The sequence below is a fragment of the Oryctolagus cuniculus genome, chromosome 20 (genome assembly GCF_964237555.1).
Source record: "Oryctolagus cuniculus chromosome 20, mOryCun1.1, whole genome shotgun sequence".
In the NCBI taxonomy this organism is placed as follows: Eukaryota; Metazoa; Chordata; class Mammalia; order Lagomorpha; family Leporidae; genus Oryctolagus; species Oryctolagus cuniculus.
Window position 1 is genome coordinate 40,497,053 of NC_091451.1, and position 16,386 is coordinate 40,513,438.

At 59.3% G+C, this 16,386-nt stretch overlaps 1 protein-coding gene across 1 annotated transcript in view; it reads left to right on the plus strand.

Moving 5' to 3' along the window:
- C20H14orf132 (chromosome 20 C14orf132 homolog) overlaps window positions 1–16,386 on the plus strand; it is a 33,498-nt gene that overhangs the window by 10,730 nt on the left and 6,382 nt on the right. The gene's annotated exons all lie outside the window — the stretch shown is intronic.

A 16,386-nucleotide genomic window follows, 5' to 3' on the forward strand; every position in this document is an offset into this window, starting at 1 on the left:
GGACACTGGCACTGCAGACGGTGGCTTTACCTGCTACGCCACAGCGCTGGCCCCTCTAGAAGATTTTGAGTCTTTAAAAAAAAGTCTTCCATTCTCTTCTTAACATGTTCAGTGCTTCCTCTAGCTTTTTGGAATGGCTACAGCTGTTTTAACGTTTATCTGCTAATTCTAAATCTATCAGCTCTGGGTGGTTTTGATTGATTGTCTTGTCTCCTCCAGTGTTCATGTTTTCTTGCTGTTCTGCATGCGTCATAATTCTGGACTGATGCCCGGCGTGGGAGTTGCACCTTGTTCGATGCGAGCTGTTTCTGTATTCCTGTACACATTCTCGGGCTTTGTTTTCAGCTGCCCGGGTGAGCGTGTGTGTGTGTGTGTGTGTGTGTGGTCAGGTGTTGCTTTTATCAGGCAAGACCAGAGCTATGTTTAGTCTAGGGTTTATTACTCCCTCCACGGAGGCGAGGCTGTTCTACGTATGCTACCCAGTGTCCTGGGAGCTGAGATTTTCCAAGTGGCTGGTGGAGACCGGCCCTGTTTCTGCCCTGTATGGGTGCCAGGCACTGCTCTCTGTGGTGCCCTGGGTGATTCTCTTCCTGCCTCTGCACACGCGTGTGCTGGTCTGTCCTGGGCCGCGTGTGGGAGCGGTGCCTGTGCACACGTGTGCTGGTCAGTCCTGGGCCACGTGTGGGAGCGGTGCCTGTGCACACACGTGCTGTTCAGTCCTGGGCCACGTGTGGGAGTGCTGCCTGTGCACACGCGTGCTGGTCAGTCCTGGGCCGAGAGCGGGTGTGCTGTCTGTGCACATGCGTGCTGGTCAGTCCTGGGCCGAGAGCGGGTGTGCTGTCTGTGCACACACGTGCTCGTCAGTCCTGGGCCACATGTGTGAGCCTGCCTGGCTCCCTGCAGCACAGCCCGGAAGCCTTCTCCAGGCAGTAAAGCGGCCGGGTATAAGGCTCACCTTGTCTATATCCCGGCTCTCGAAGGTCATTGCCCTTTATTGCCTGATTCCATAGTATTGAAAAACGTGTTCCGATATTTGATTTTGTTTTTAGTTGGGAGAGTGAATCCGGTCCCTCTTGCTGCACCTTGTCTTGAAGCAGATTTTCTTCAGCCTGTGTTGCTGTTCTTATTGTTTTTTTATTAGAGAGCGAGCGAGCGAGAGCACTTTCATCTCCTGGTTCACTCCTCAAATGCCCACAATGGCCAGGGGGCCAAAGCCGAGAGCCGGGAACATAGCGCAGGTCTCCCACGTGGGTGGCAGGGGCCCAACTGCTTGAGCCGTCACTGGTGCCTCCCGGGGTCGGCATGAGCAGGAGGCTGGAGTCAGGAGCCAGAGCCAGGACTTGAGCCAGGTGCTCTGAACGAGCCATGGGCCTCCTAGCCAGATGCAAACCACCCACCCCAAGCCTGTGTTCTGAACAACCATCTTTCCGCCCCTCCTTCTCCCCTCCTGGGCAAAGGAATGTGACGCATCCCTTGGGAACACCGCCCCCGTGTCCCGGCTCTGGATCCTTGCTCCAACACTGCTTCCTGTCTTCGGGATGCCGACAGGCCTCACAGGTGAGCTGCAGGTGGCAGTTAGAAAGCCAAGTCATGCACGCACCTGCTGGGTTCCTTTGCCGCCTGTCTTGGCTGCTTGGGTTTCTTCCAAGTGCTCCGTGACAGCGCACATCTGGGAGCCGGGGTAGGCTCTGTGCTGGCCGCCAGAAACGGGCAGCTCTGGGATCAGGGCAGGGTTCCCCAAGGGGTCCCTCCCTGCCAGGCCCCTGGCCCCTGGGACCCCTCACTCAGGAAAGGATGGAGGCGAGGGGTGGGGAGCAGCTGGCTCCAGCCCCCCACTCAGCCCCCAGCTAGGACCCCGCGGGGACCCCTGTCTCTCTCCCCACAGGAAGCTCTGCCAGCTGATTGGAAATGCACTGAGAGCCGCCTGCCAGCAGCATGGGGGTGACGAGTGAGCTCTCCAGGGCCTCCTGCGCCCCCTCTTTGCCAAGTCGTAGCAGTACCTCCTGCGTCTCCTCACCCTTCTTCGACTTCCTGCCAGCCCTGCCTCCCGCCCCCCCCCACCATGGGGAGTCCCACTGCACCTGCTGTGTGTCCCCATAGCCACATCAGTCAGGCACGGCTGGCCCTGCAGACAGGCTGTGTTGGGAGTGTGGAGAGACCAAAAAGAAGCGATCACGGCCTTCCGTCATCTTCGTCAGCGTCACCCACGTGGCACCAACACACGTGCTGCATGGAGCGGCACCCTCTCACGTGAACAGTGAGGCAGGAGCCTGCCGCAGCCGGGGCGGGGTCCTGCACACCCACCCTGGAAGTGCAGGTCTGCCAGCACACCCACTGTACAGAGCGGGGCTCTGAGGCTCAGAGCCTGGGGTCTTCCCAGAGCCACCCAGGTGGGAGGCGGCTAAGCTGGGGTCCACACTGGGTCTGAGCCAAGAGCTCATGGTCCAGCAGCGACAGCTGATGGATCGCAGAGTGTTAGGACGAAACCGATTTGAGCGGCCGTGTCTGGCCCGGCCCTCCCTGGAGCCTGTGTGGGCAGAGTGGCCTCCGGCGGACGTGGCTGTCCCAGGGCTCAGACAGGCTGGTGCCCAAGGCTGGAGGAAGGGAAGCTTGCTCCTCTGGGGGAGGAGTCGTCCCTGCCCCTCAGTCCTGGCGCCCTGCCTGCTTTCTCCGGAGCCTGCCCCTCAGTCCTGGCGCCCTGCCCGCTTTCCCCGGAGCCGTCCTCTCATCCAAGGCCCCCGGAAGGCCAAGGCTACTGTACCGTTTATGTCAGGATTGCTCCCCCCAGCCCAGGGCCAGAGCTGATGAATATTTAATGAGGGATTCAGGGGCGGGCAGAGCTCAGTGGAAGCAGGAGAAGACTGGATCGAAGTCAGGTCTCGTGCCACCTTGCCGAGCAGCCCTGGGTCTGGGCTCCGGCTTTGCCCGGAGCCACCAGCTCATGAGCCAGCAGCCCCAGCTGCGCCCCGCGTCCCGTCCCTGAAACTTCCCGGCCCCAGCGCCGCCAGCTCCCGGCTCCTCCCGTGCAGAGGGTGCGCCGTGTGCGGGGCTCGGCGCTCTGGGCTTTCCTGGCTGCATTTTTTTCTTTTCTTTTTTTTTTTTTTTGACAGGCAGAGTGGACAGTGAGAGAGAGAGACAGAGAGAAAGGTCTTCCTTTGCCGTTGGTTCACCCTCCAATGGCCACCACGGCCGGCGCACTGCGGCCGGCGCACCGCGCTGATCCGATGGCAGGAGCCAGGAGCCAGGTGCTTTTTCCTGGTCTCCCATGGGGTGCAGGGCCCAAGGACTTGGGCCATCCTCCACTGCACTCCTGGGCCACAGCAGAGAGCTGGCCTGGAAGAGGGGCAACCGGGACAGAATCCGGCGCCCCGACCGGGACTAGAACCCGGTGTGCCGGCGCCGCTAGGCGGAGGATTAGCCTAGTGAGCCGTGGCGCCGGCCCGACTGCACTTTTTTCATCCTGGGACCAGTCCCGTGGTGTGAACCTGCGAGGTGGCCAGTGAGGAGATGGAGCCCAGAGAGGTGGACGCTCGCTCGAGGTCTTGCGGCCGATGGCTCATGGGGCGTTGCTTGCGGCCCTTGCAGCTCTGAGGGACTTTGCACGACTTCAGACTTTTGGTGCTGAAACCAGGACAGTGCCGAGGTCGCTGGGACGATCGGTCACTGTGGTGAGAGGCCATCGAGGCTCGGAAGGGCTCTGGGATCCCTGCTGGAAGGCTGAAGCGCTCTGCCAGGGTGTGGCGCCCCTTCCCTTCCCTTCCCTTTGTAGCTCACTCCTACTCTTGCTCTGTAAAATGCGTGGGGCCGTGGGACCTGTCCCTGGAATGAGCGCTTTCTCTGCTCCATTCATCTCCCCAAACAGGCACCGAGTGTGGAGTAGGCCCTGTCCTGGGCCCCGCAACGGTGCGGAGCAACACTGAAGTTCCTGCCCTCCCTGGAGCCTGGAGGTGCCTTGTCCTGACACCCCGTCACTTCCCGTGAAAGGCGACAACCTACGGCCCCTACTGTCTGCTCACCTATGGCTACCTGGGAAATGTCACACAACCCCTTGGTAGCAGGTGGCCCAGCTCCTCCCCATGCACCTCTGCATGCGTCAAGGTCGGCACACGTGTAGCTCATCTCCCTGTTTCAATGCACAAGTTCACATGGGAGCTACTCGTTCCAGTGTTTAGCGTGTGTGACTACCAGGACAGAGCGTGTGGGATGGGCACGTGGACCACCGCGGGAGGTGGGAGTCCCTGAGAGTCCCCTTGAGGTACGTGCACACATGGGTAGCTTCCTTATTAGGCACCAGGTAACCTGCCTGTGACCAATGATGCCTTTGGCTGAGCAAGATTCAAGGCAATGAACTCTTAGGGTAAATCTGCAGCCCGCTCGCCAGTCCTCAAGGGAGCTCTGTTCCAACGCCTCGCTCAAATGAGGAGGTGACCAGAGCTGAGGGTGGAGCCTCCCTCCAGCTGACCTGGCCCTCCGCCCGTGTGGAGTCAGAGCTGCAGGCTGCGTTCCCTGCCCACTCACTGGGTCTCCTCCCAACATGCCCACAGTCCGGGGCTGGGCTGGGCTGTGCTCCCCCAGGTCAAGTAAGGGGCAGGGGCTGGGAGTGACATGATGTGACTGTGTCCGCCCCCCCGGCAGGGGACAGAGCTTGGCGCCTCCTGCCCTCCACCAACCACACTGAATGTCGCCAGCCGCAGTTGCTCCTGGTGAATCGAGAGTGAACAGACCCAGGCAGGGAGCTCTGCTCCTTTCCCTCCTCCCCCGCCCCACCCCCAACCCCTCCACAAGGGCCAAGGCTGTGATCACAGCCTCCCAGGGGCGCCTCTGGGCCAGGGAGGCGCCAGCGTTCAGCTGCCAAGGAGGCGTCTTCTTCCCGGGGAAAATGCCTCCCGGCAGCCCGGGCAGCCGCAGCGTCCTGCCGCGCTCTCAGACTCCCCCGGGAGAGCCCCAGATCCTCTCCAGGTGCGGTTGGACCAGGCTTTCCCGTGGGGAGGCCAGCTCCGTCTACACCCGGGCTGGCAAGCACGTTCATCCGGGGATGCCCCTGCAGACTCTCGGGAGGCAGACAAGCGAGCTTCTGAGAGAATTTCCTCTCCACCAGGGCTTCGTTTTACCCAAACGAGCCAGGGAGCATTTATTGAGTGCCTGCTGTATGCAAAGCATGCACGATCAAAGAGACAGTGCAGTTCTTTCTGAGTCACGCGGGGGTGGTGTCAGCACACAAAAATATGACCTTTACCCCCTGCCAGGAAAGAGCTGCTCACCGATGCTTGCAGAAGGTCCAGGAGGTGGTGAGGCAGGGCCATCAGTCACGTGGGATTCAAAGCTGCCGCTGTGGGTCATGGTCTCTGCTCTTCCAGCTCCTGGCTCCACCCTCTCTGTCCCTGGTGCAGCTCCCCCACCCCCACCCCACGCTTGGGACGCCTGCATCCCTCACCGGAGTCCTGGGTCGAGTCTTGGCTCCCCTGCTTCCCGGTCAGTTTCCTGCCAGTGAATACCCGGGGAGACCTGGGTTGATTTCCAGGCCCCCGGCCTTGGCCTGGCCCAGCACCTGCTGGGGTGGGCATGGAGGGAGGGGACCCGTCGATGGAAGATCTGTCCCTCTCTCTGTCTCTACCTTCCAACAAATAAGCAAGACTTTGTTTTAAAAAAGTCCTTCCTGACCTTGGCATCCTTTCTGAGGCACAGCCAAGTCGTTTTCCTGGCATTTGGCTTCCCCCCTGCCGGAATCCTGCCCAGGCCCACTCTGCTGAGCTGGTCACCTCCTTCTCCTGCTCCTCCCACGTGCTGGGGTGGGGGGTGGGGGTGGGGGCTGGACGCCATCTTTCTCCGGCTTCTGACCCTGTTGTGGCACCAGAATGACCGTGAGTGACGCTGAGCCTATTGAGCCGCGGCGCCGGCCCACTCCTGTTGTCTTGTGTTTGCTTAACTGCTGCCACCAGTGAGGACGGCAGGAGCTCCCAGGGGTGGAACCCTCAAAGGCGTGGCCGCCTCAACATGCACGGGAAGCCACAGCATGTGGGGGAGCTCACTGGGGCAGTGGGGGGCGTGGAGTCATCTCCAGAGGGTCTCCGCCAGACTCCTCTAAAACCAAGCTGGGGCTCTGGAGTTCCCCCAAGACCCCCAAGGTCTCACTGTGGCCCGTGGTCTGCCCAGCCCACCCCCCTGCGTGCCTGTCTTCCCCGCTGGGCAAATGTCCGTTTATCATCGCTGATCACAGCCACGCTCTGCAGCGACCGCGTTCTCTCCTGCTGCGTCGGCTGTTACTACGGCAACGGTTTCCAGCAGGGTGAACTTGCTTTTCCCTCTGATTCTGGAATGCTCTCAGGCTTTCCAACAATATTCGTCTTTTCCCGAGTCCTGTGGGTCCGGGCGTGTGGGGCACACAGCGGAGAGCTGCCCCCACCCCGTGTGTATCTGCTGCAGAAACGGCTTGCTCACGGCAAGTAATTGAGCAAACTTTCTAAAATAGGAAATGTGCTGAACATCTGTCTTGCTGGGCACTGGGACCAAAGAGAACCCAGACTTTGCTCCCATCCCAGACGAGCTCACGGTGTCAAAGATCAAGTTCACCGTGAACTGGGCTATGTGCGATGTGCTGTAACCATGTGTGATGGCTCCAGGAGTCTCCCTGTGCGTGGGCGTCCCGGTGTCTTCCTGCCCGGGCGCATCTAGGCTGCCGTGGCGATGCCACCCGCCTTCCCTGCCCACACAAACGCTCTCTCGGTCCACTGCGATGCTGGCATGCAGACGTGGCCACGTGCTGTGGCTCTGGCATGCGCTGTGGGGTGATGCGCTTCCTTCCCACGTGTGCCTCAGTTTCCCTGCCTGGAAACGAGGATGATGATGGCAGCACCCACCTCAGCAGACTGCCAGTGGTGCCCAGGAGACGCACGGAGCGCCCACACATGCCTGACGCTGAACACCGGCTTTTCTTTGGCCTGCATTCACCTCATTTTGTAAGGCGGGCTCTCCAGCACAGGAGCTTGAGCCCAGAAGGGCAGCTTACGAGGGGGCCTGGGGCTGTGTTTGTGTTGGGGGAGGGGGCTGCGCATTTCCATGGAAGGGCAGAATCGCCTTCTTCTAACAACAGAGCCAAGTTGAGACCAGCTCTCTGCAGGGCTACGCCCAAAGCATGACAGGGCTGGCTCAGCCTTCGGGGGGGACTGGGGACCGGGAGGGGGCCTGGACGCCACTCCCAGGAGTGGGATTTGAGTGATCTTGGGTGAGGTGCCCAGAACCTGGGCCTGGGGGACTCTCAGGCCAGCCTCCGTGGTGTTCACTCCAGCTGGCAGCCTCCCCAGCTGCAGAACGAGGCGGAAGCCACCGGCAAGTGCCCTCCCAGGGAGCAGGAAGGGACTTCTCCCTTCCAGACAAGATCAAAGCAGGGTCCATCAGGATGAGCACGCGTATGACGGAGGGCCCACCACCGGTAGGCTCTGCTGGCACTGGTGGGGATGGCGCAGCCCCAGCCAGCAGCCAGAGCCTATGCACCAGGCTTCCAAAGAAAAGCAACTTTGTGTCCACGGGCGCTGCGCCTCCTGCCGTGCGTTCTGTGCGCAGGCACTGAGCCAAGCACTAGCAGACCTGGTGATCCATCCACCTGACTGCGCCGGGGGTGACTCGATTCGGCACTGTTTCCAGGGCGTTCGTGACTGTTTCTGGATGAGGTTAGCATTTGGACTCAGTAAAGCAGGTGAATTGCCCTCGCTGCCGTGGGCAGGCCGCCTGCTCTCTGTCCAGGGCCTGAATAGAATGACAAGGTGGAGGAGAGAGGGACTTGGCTCTTGCTGCCCACCTGCTAGAGGTGAGACCTGGGTCTTGTCCTGTTCTTGGACTGGGATAGGCACCATCGGCTCCCCTGGTCCCTAGGCCTTCTGGCGCCAACTGAATCACACCATGGCTTTCCCCGGTCTCCGAGGGGGCAGATGGCCCATGGGGGCCTGTGTGACCATGTGGGGGCAGTGGGAGCTGGGGCCGCAGCAGGGGCAGTGAGGGCTGGGGCCGCACTGTGGGCAGGTAGGATGACTTTTGGGGCTTCAGCCGGCTCCACAGGTCTCCTGATCCACCTGCTGCTTGTCTCTCAGAGTTGGTGGAATTCTGTGGGGTTCTTAGTTATGATCTGTTACAGGCTTGCTCCATCTGGCCGGCACCAGCAGGCCTTCTTTTTTTGTTTGTTTGTTTGTTTGTTTGTTTTTACTTTTTTATTTTTACTTTTGTGTATTGGTCCCCTGGGTGCAGGGTTAGAATCCTCACACTTAGACAGGAAGCAACTCAGGAATGGAAGCGGCCCAGCCAGGAGGCACAGCTGGGCCAGAACCAGCGCTACCTCCTCCTGCGGGAAACCCGACAGCAGGTGCCGTGCGCTCCTTCACGGCCACACAGCACTGCCCTCCCCAGGCCGGGAGACCCTGGACACCATTCACGCTGCCTCCTAGGAGCCTGGGCCGACCTGAATCCACAGGGAGGAGACAGGAGCTCGGAAGCCAATCTGGCTCGTGCCTGGTCCTCCGCTCTGTGGGCTTCAGATGCGGTGCAGGGCCCACCGTTTCTCCCTTCCTTTCGTCGTGTCCCTGGTGGAACTCACATCGAATCAGCCAGATCTGGGTGTTTGCACGTAGTCGGATGGCACTCGGGACGCCTGTATCTCGTGTAAGAGCACCTGCTCTGCTTCTGATCCAGCTTCCTGCTGATGCGCACTGTGGGAGGCAGGTGACGGCTCAAGTAGTTGGGTCCCTGCCACCCACATGGGGGACACAGATGGAGTTTCAGCTCCCGGCTTCAACCTGGCCCCGCCCTGGCTGATGCAGGCATTTGGGGAAAGAGCCAGCAGATGAGAGGTATCTCCCTCCATCTCCTCTGCCTTCAAATAAATTTTAAATGACTAAACAGATCCAAAAAATGGGAAAAGAAGATGGGCAGAGCCCCATGGGGTGAGACCTGGGGAGGCGGCAGGTCCAGCTCCCTGCCCTGAGCAACTCGGCTCCACGCAGCAGGGCCAGCGAGCACAGCACCTCCGAGGACCGCGTGTGTGATTGCACACTGGCAGCCGGGCAGCCGGTGAGTGTGGTGCCTCCGAGGACCGCGTGTGTGATTGCACACTGGCAGTCAGGCCGGGGCCTCATCCTACGCTTGCCTCTTCAGCCCACGTGATGACCCCCACTCTGTCCTGCGTGAATGCCTGCCTGCACCACAGCGATCCTGCCGCCTTCATCCTGCGTTTAGGGGCAGGCGATACACTCTATGACTGTGTGTCTTAGTCTGTAGCTTTGTAAAGGTCAAGCTCTTCAAGGCCAGAGGTCATTGGGAACCCCCTGGCTTCCCCAGGGTCTGTCCAACACCTCCTGCTGCAGAGTGGGCATTCGGCGTTTGTTGAATGACTATCCAATAGATGGCTGGCACTCTGCGTTGATCCATTCTTTATATTTAGGCCATAGAGACCCTCCAAGAATTTGTCTGTGAGAGAAGTTACCGCATTTGGGCTCTGGCTGGAGGCTTCTCTGGAATTCCTGATAAACTAGGTCACCCAGATGGCAGGGGCCACAGATGGTGTTCTCAGAAGAGGTAAAACCCAAGGCCCAGCCAGCGCCGTGGCTCAATAGGCTAATCCTCCACCTAGCGGCGCTGGCACACCGGGTTCTAGTCCCGGTCGGGGCACCGGATTCTGTCCCGGTTGCTCCTCTTCCAGGCCAGCTCTCTGCTGTGGCCAGGGAGTGCAGTGGAGGATGGCCCAGGTGCTTGGGCCCTGTACCCCATGGGAGACCAGGAGGAGCACCTGGCTCCTGGCTCCTGGCTTCGGATCAGCGCGGTGCGCCGGTCGCAGCGCGCCAGCTGTGGTGGCCATTGGAGGGTGAACCAACGGCAAAGGAAGACCTTTCTCTCTGTCTCTCTCTCTCACTATCCACTCTGCCTGTAAAAAAAAAAAAAAAAAAAAAAAAAAAAAACAAACAAGGCCTGGGGCCCGCGCAAATTCTGAAACAGCGGCGTTTCTCAGGTGGGAGGTGGGCCCTGCACGAAGTTGTCAGGTGTGGAGGAGGAAAATGGAGGGCGCCAGGTTTAACTTGAACGCTTGGTGGGCTGTGAGCAGCCCGTAGCCTGCTCCGTCCAGTGCAGGGATGGGATATACTTACTCTGGGAACGCCGTGGCTGCTGCGGTTTAACTGGGCAGCCTGTGTTTTCCCTGGGGATTTTATCCAAGGGCTTCTCTGACAGTCCCGGCCTCGCAGACTCTCCCTGGAGGCCCCCCTGTAACGGATTCCGGCCTCTCTGCATTTAGCAAGGACTTCTGAGCACCAGGCTCCCCAGCAAGCAAGGCCCAGAGAGGGGTCGGGCTGGAGCAGGGCCAGAACCCAAGTCTGGGGCCCAGAGCCAGGCGGCAGCTTCAAGCCCACAGGGAGCAATGCGGATGCTTCTGCCGCTCAGAGGTCACCCGCAAAACCCACCGCCCAGAAGCCTCGCATCCCACCTGCGGCTGGGCCAGGAGGCCGCCGGCCATGCGGGCTGGCCTGGATCCAAGCCTGGACCCAAGGGGGCCCCGGGTGTCGGCAGCAAGCCCGCCTCACAGAACCCCACGAACAACGTCCCTTCTCTCTCCTTCCCCTCCTCACTGTGCAAGAAACACCCGCCCAGCCCTCGTCTGGAGGCTTTGCGATAGAGATGTCCTCTGTCCCTGCTCTGACACGGGGGAGGCTTCTGTGAGCTGCACCCCCCCCCCGCAGTGACAGAGGGGCCCCGGGGGCTGGCCCACTCCTCGGAGCAGCTCTGCTTCCTGGGGGCAGGCGGAGGCTGTGTGGGTGGACATGGCCCTGCAGGCCCCGGGTCAGGGAGGGGGCACTCCATCTGACTCGCTCCACCAGCTTGTGGGCAAAATGAGTGCGAGGTTCGGCTTTCGATTGTACCTCTCGTGTAGTATTGCTAGGTCGAATATCCCTTACCTGAGACGCTTGGGAGCAGGATTCCCACACGCTGTGAGACAGCAGGGGCGGGGACCCAAGTCCAAACCCAGAATTCTTTTCGCTTTATGGACACCTTGGACATGTAGTTGAAGGTCGCTTTATGCAATTACTCTCTACTTGCTTGAGAGACAGAGACACACAGAGCTCCCATCTAATGGTTCACTCCCCAAATGCCCACAACAGTCAGGGCTGAGACAGGTTGAAGCCAGGAGCCAGGAGCCAGGAGCTTCCTCCAGGTCTGCTAAGTGGGTGGCAGGGACCCATGTATTTGAGCCACTCTCTGCTGCCTTCCAGGGTGCATGCAACAGGAAGCTGGATTGGAAGCAGAGGTGGGGCTCAGTGCCAGTCACTCTGATTGCCTGGAATGGCCAGGGCTGGGCCAGGTGACCTCAGTCCAGATCTCCCATGTGGATGCAGGGACCCAGCTCCTGAGCCATCACCGCAGCCTCCAGGGTCCCTATCAGCGGGAAGCTGGAGTCAGGAGCGGACACGAGGCGCTGACCCTGGTACTGCAGTGCAGGGATGTGCATCCTAACCGGCATCTTCACTCCTGGGCCAGACGCCTTGCCCCCTGTAGGATCATGCCTAGTGCACCTGCACTTTGCCTGCAGTTGGTCACACGAGGTCAAGTGTGGAAGTTTCCAGGCGTGGCATCACATTGGTGCTCCATTCAGATGTGGGAGCATTTTGGATTCGGGGCTCTCAGCCTGTGTGAACTGTTGTTACAGTCTCATTTGTGTTTGTCAGTCTATTTATATTCACACGGTGTGTTATAATATGTACCTGTATAAATGTGCCACTGGAGGGATTTGCATGCTATGAGCACCGCCCAGTCGCCAGCAGCCCCCAGCAAGGCATGGGGCCCAGCGCCCCCTCGTGGCCACTTTCAGTCACTACACCCTGGAACATAACTGCTCCTCAGAGCACAAGCCCATCTCAGGTCGCCCTTCTCAGCTGAGCCAGGTGCTCAGGGGCCGCTTGTTGACTTGTCAGCATGGATGAAGCCTGGGACCACCTCACAGTAGCCATCCAAGCACCCTTGTGCACCTCCCTGTGCTCCAGGGCCCAGCATGGAGTCTGACCCTGGAGCCAGGGAGGCTATGTGAGGGTAGGATGCATCCACACTCCATCCAGACACACCTGGCTCCACCACGCATCGGTGCTGTGGCCGTAATCACTGCTTGCCCATCTCTGCAATGGGTATATGAGGGCACGTTCATGGAGGGGCAGGTGTGGTGGCAAAGTGGGTTAAGCCACTGAGTGGAGGGCATGATCCCCAATCGGAGTGACTGGCACTGAGCCCCACCTCTGCTTCCAATCCAGCTTCCTGTTGCATGCACCCTGGAAGGCAGCAGAGAGTGGCTCAAATACATGGGCCCCTGCCACCCACTTAGCAGACCTGGAGGAAGCTCCTGGCTCCTGGCTTCAACCTGTCTCAGCCCTGACTTGTGGGGAGCAACCCAGACTAGACTAAGTTACTGGAATTAAGACTTATTCTATGCATCTGCTCTCCCACAATATGGCGCTGGGAGAGGAGAAAACAGCTTCTACACAGCTGCCTCCAGTTCAGCCAATAAACTGTAGGACTTGCTCCTGATTGGAGGAGAGCAGCGTACTCGGCGTGTGGGCAGCCGAGTTGGGATTGGCAGAGGAGGACTATATAGGAGGAGAGAGACGGCATGCACCAGGAACATCTAAGGGGAACATCTAAGGGGAACACCTGTGCAGCCCCCGAGAGAGCCGGCCGGCGGTGTGCCGCTCCCCTGCGGAAGTGGGGAAAGTGGCCAGGGGGAACCGCCCTTCCACGGAGGTGGAAGGGACGGCAGCCAACCCGGGAAGAACCAGCAGCAAACCCGGGGAGGGCCGAGCAGACGAAAGAACAGCGCAGGGTCCTGTGTCGTTCCTCCACGAAGAGGGGGAGCGACATAATGGTGCCGTGACTCGGATAGGAAACTTAGGACGAATAGGAAACCTAGGAGGGAAGAAACGGGAAGAAATGGGAAAATACCGGAGAGAGAGACTAGCAAACAGCCTAGGGAAAAGCCGGACGAAAAAGGTGCCGGAAGAAGCTATTGAAAGCCTAGGCATAGACTCAGATACAGACTACAGGGGGAAGCTGGGAGAAATCTCTAAGGGCGAAAGTGAAAGCTAGAACAAACAGACTTGGATACGGACTGTGGGGAGAAGCCAGGAGAAATGAGGGAGGAATATTGTTGGAAGAAAGCTTGGGGAAACATACCGGGTAGAGAAAAATGTTAGGGAAATTGAAGCCGCGGGGGGCAGGCCGAGGCGGAGACGAAAGCCACTTTGGGATTCTCAAGTTAGCCCGGGAATAAGGGGCGAAAAGTTAAAACCAGAAGCGGAAACGTAAGCCAGGATGGAATCCGTCTGATTAGCCTGGGGAGCAAAGGACGGGAAGCCAAGTCGTGGGGCGGAAACGTGAGCTGGGTTGAATTCGCCAGGTTAGCCCGGGGAACTTAGATTGAATGCTAGTGGCGGAGATGTAAGCTACGCTGTGTGACTCGCGGAGGCTGCCGCGCGCAGAGAGAGCGTGCGGGGCACAAGTAGATAGGGAACGCTGGGCTGGTGCGAGGCCGTGGTGTGTCGCTCCCCCCCTTCGTGGAGGAACGACACAAGACCCTGCGCTGTTCTTTCGTCTGCTCGGCCTTCCCCGGGTTTGCTGCTGGTTCTTCCCGGGTTGGCTACTATCCCTTCCACCTCCGTGGAAGGGCAGTTCCCCCTAGCCACATTCCCCACTTCCGCAGGGGAGCGGCACACCGCCGGCCGGCTCTTCTCGGGGGCTGCACAGGTGTTCCCCTTAGATGTTCCCCTTAGATGTTCCTGGTGCATGCCGTCTCTCTCCTCCTTTATAGTCCTCCTCCGCCAATCCTAACTCGGCTGCCCACACGCCGAGTACGCTGCTCTCCAATCAGGAGCAAGTCCTACAGTTTATTGGTTGAACTGGAGGCAGCTGTGCGGAAGCTGTTTACTTCTCTCCCAGCGCCATATTGTGGGAGAGCAGATGCATAGAATAAGTCTTAATTCCAGTAACTCAGTCCAGTCCGGGCTGCTCCCCACAGTGGTGCAGGCGCAAAGCCGGGAAGCCGCACAGATGAGAGAGGCGCGGGCTGAAGCGGCTCAGAGCCGGGAAGCCGCCGCGGGGCGGGTGCCGAGAAGCAGCCTCGGGGCGGGCGCCGGGAAGCCGCAGGGATAAGAGAAACAGAAGTTTAGAAGTAAAATGAGAGAAATAGGAATGCTGGTAGATAGAAGTAAAATAGGAGAAATAGGAATGCCCGGAGATAGAGAAACAGAAAAATAAGGCCTCCCATCAACATGGCAATGAGAGAGCTTGGATTCGGTCTGCCTGATTAGTAAGGCGGTAAGCACCAGCAGGCGGCTCGACCAGAGTATGAGCTGCAGGTCACCGAAGATAGGCACGAACCAACACTAATAAGTCTCCCCACAAGACGGCAATGAGAAGGCTTGGATTCGGTTTGCCTAATAGGGCTTGTAAGCACCTGCAGGCAGAGCAGAGCATGCGCTGCAGGGCACCGAACACAGGCACGCATCAGCGCCTAAAAACCTCCTCACAACATGGCGAAGAGAGGACCCGGATTCGGTTTGCCTGATTGATAGGACTTGTAAGAACCTGTGGGCAACTCTAGCAAGCAGAGCAGAGTGTGTGCCGTGGGGCACCGAAGACAGGCGCGTATCAATGCCAAAAAATAAAAAGAAAGGGGGATCTGTGGGGAGCAACCCGGACTAGACTAAGTTACTGGAATTAAGACTTATTCTATGCATCTGCTCTCCCACAATATGGCGCTGGGAGAGAAGAAAACAGCTTCTACACAGCTGCCTCCAGTTCAGCCAATAAACTGTAGGACTTGCTCCTGATTGGAGGAGAGCAGCGTACTTGGCGTGTGGGCAGCCGAGTTGGGATTGGCAGAGGAGGACTATATAGGAGGAGAGAGACGGCATGCACCAGGAACATCTAAGGGGAACATCTAAGGGGAACACCTGTGCAGCCCCCGAGAGAGCCGGCCGGCGGTGTGCCGCTCCCCTGCGGAAGTGGGGAAAGTGGCCAGGGGGAACTGCCCTTCCACGGAGGTGGAAGGGACGGCAGCCAACCCGGGAAGAACCAGCAGCAAACCCGGGGAGGGCCGAGCAGACGAAAGAACAGCGCAGGGTCCTGTGTCGTTCCTCCACGAAGAGGGGGAGCGACACTGACTGTTGTGGGCATTTGGGGAGTGGACCAGTGGACAGAGCTCTCCCCTTCCCTCTTCTCCCACTCCCTCTCCCACTCTCTTGTCACGCCTTTCAAAGACGTAAAAACAAACTTTTTTAAGTTCACGGGGGAAATGGGATGAGAAGATAAGTTTGGGAGCAGATGCTATAGTTGGGTAGGTTAAGCTGCCGCTTGGGGTGGCCTTATCCCAGAGAGGAGTGCCAGCTCGAGTCTCCTCCTCCACTCTGATCCAGGCTCGCGCTCACGCACCCGGGAGTTAGTTGGTAGAAGCTGGCCCTCGCACTTGGGTTCCCACCACACACGCGAGAGACCTAGAGGGAGTTTCTGACCCAGACCTTGCTGTTTCAGGCATTTGGGGAGTGAACCAGCAGGAAGGAGATTCTCTCTCTCTCCCTCCCTCCCTCCCTCCCTCCCTCCTTCTGCCTTTCAAATAAATAAATCTTTTCGAAGGAGATAAGTTGAGCAGAAAAGCCTCTTGACCTCGATCCGCAGCTTTTTCAGGATGGCCTTTCTCGTGAGCGCTCTGTCGTGCCCTCGGTGGGACGCTGAGGCCGGGAAGAGCGCGGTTTCCTGTCTCCAGCTCTCCGCCTGCCCGCCGCAGGGCCCCGGCTGATGGCTGCAGGTCTTGGCAGATGCACACCCATCGAGGGCGTTGGCTGCGCCATGCTCCCACACCCAGGTCCCAGGCAGGACAAACATCTGTTATGGGCCACACAAGGGCCAGCGCCAGCCCTGGGGCTTCCTGCACACCCGTGTTCTCGCGGGAACTTGGGCTGCTGGGCGGGGAGTAGGGAGGGGCCTTCTGGATGCTGGGTCCTGGGTCACTGCCCCCTCCCCGTCCACGCGGGAGTGCTGGCAGCAGATACAGGAAGATCTGTTGCCGGGGCACCGATTAAAACCCAGCGAGACTTTGAGGTCCAATTAGGAGTCTTCATTAGCCGGCTGGCCACTAACTTTCCCACAGAGCAAGTCCGGGGTAGACGGCAGCGAGTTGCAGTAGTCGGGGCGGGGTGTGGGGGGAGTTTTAAAGACAAAACCACATTCTGTTATCCGCAGTTAATCGTGCGGGCAAGGTGAGCAGGAGGGAGCAGTCAGCCAATCAGCAATCAACACCTATCCCCGCCTGACGTCAGTGGCTGGTGCCAGGGGTCCCGCATCTGATGCCCTCCGGTACCGGTACCGACTGTC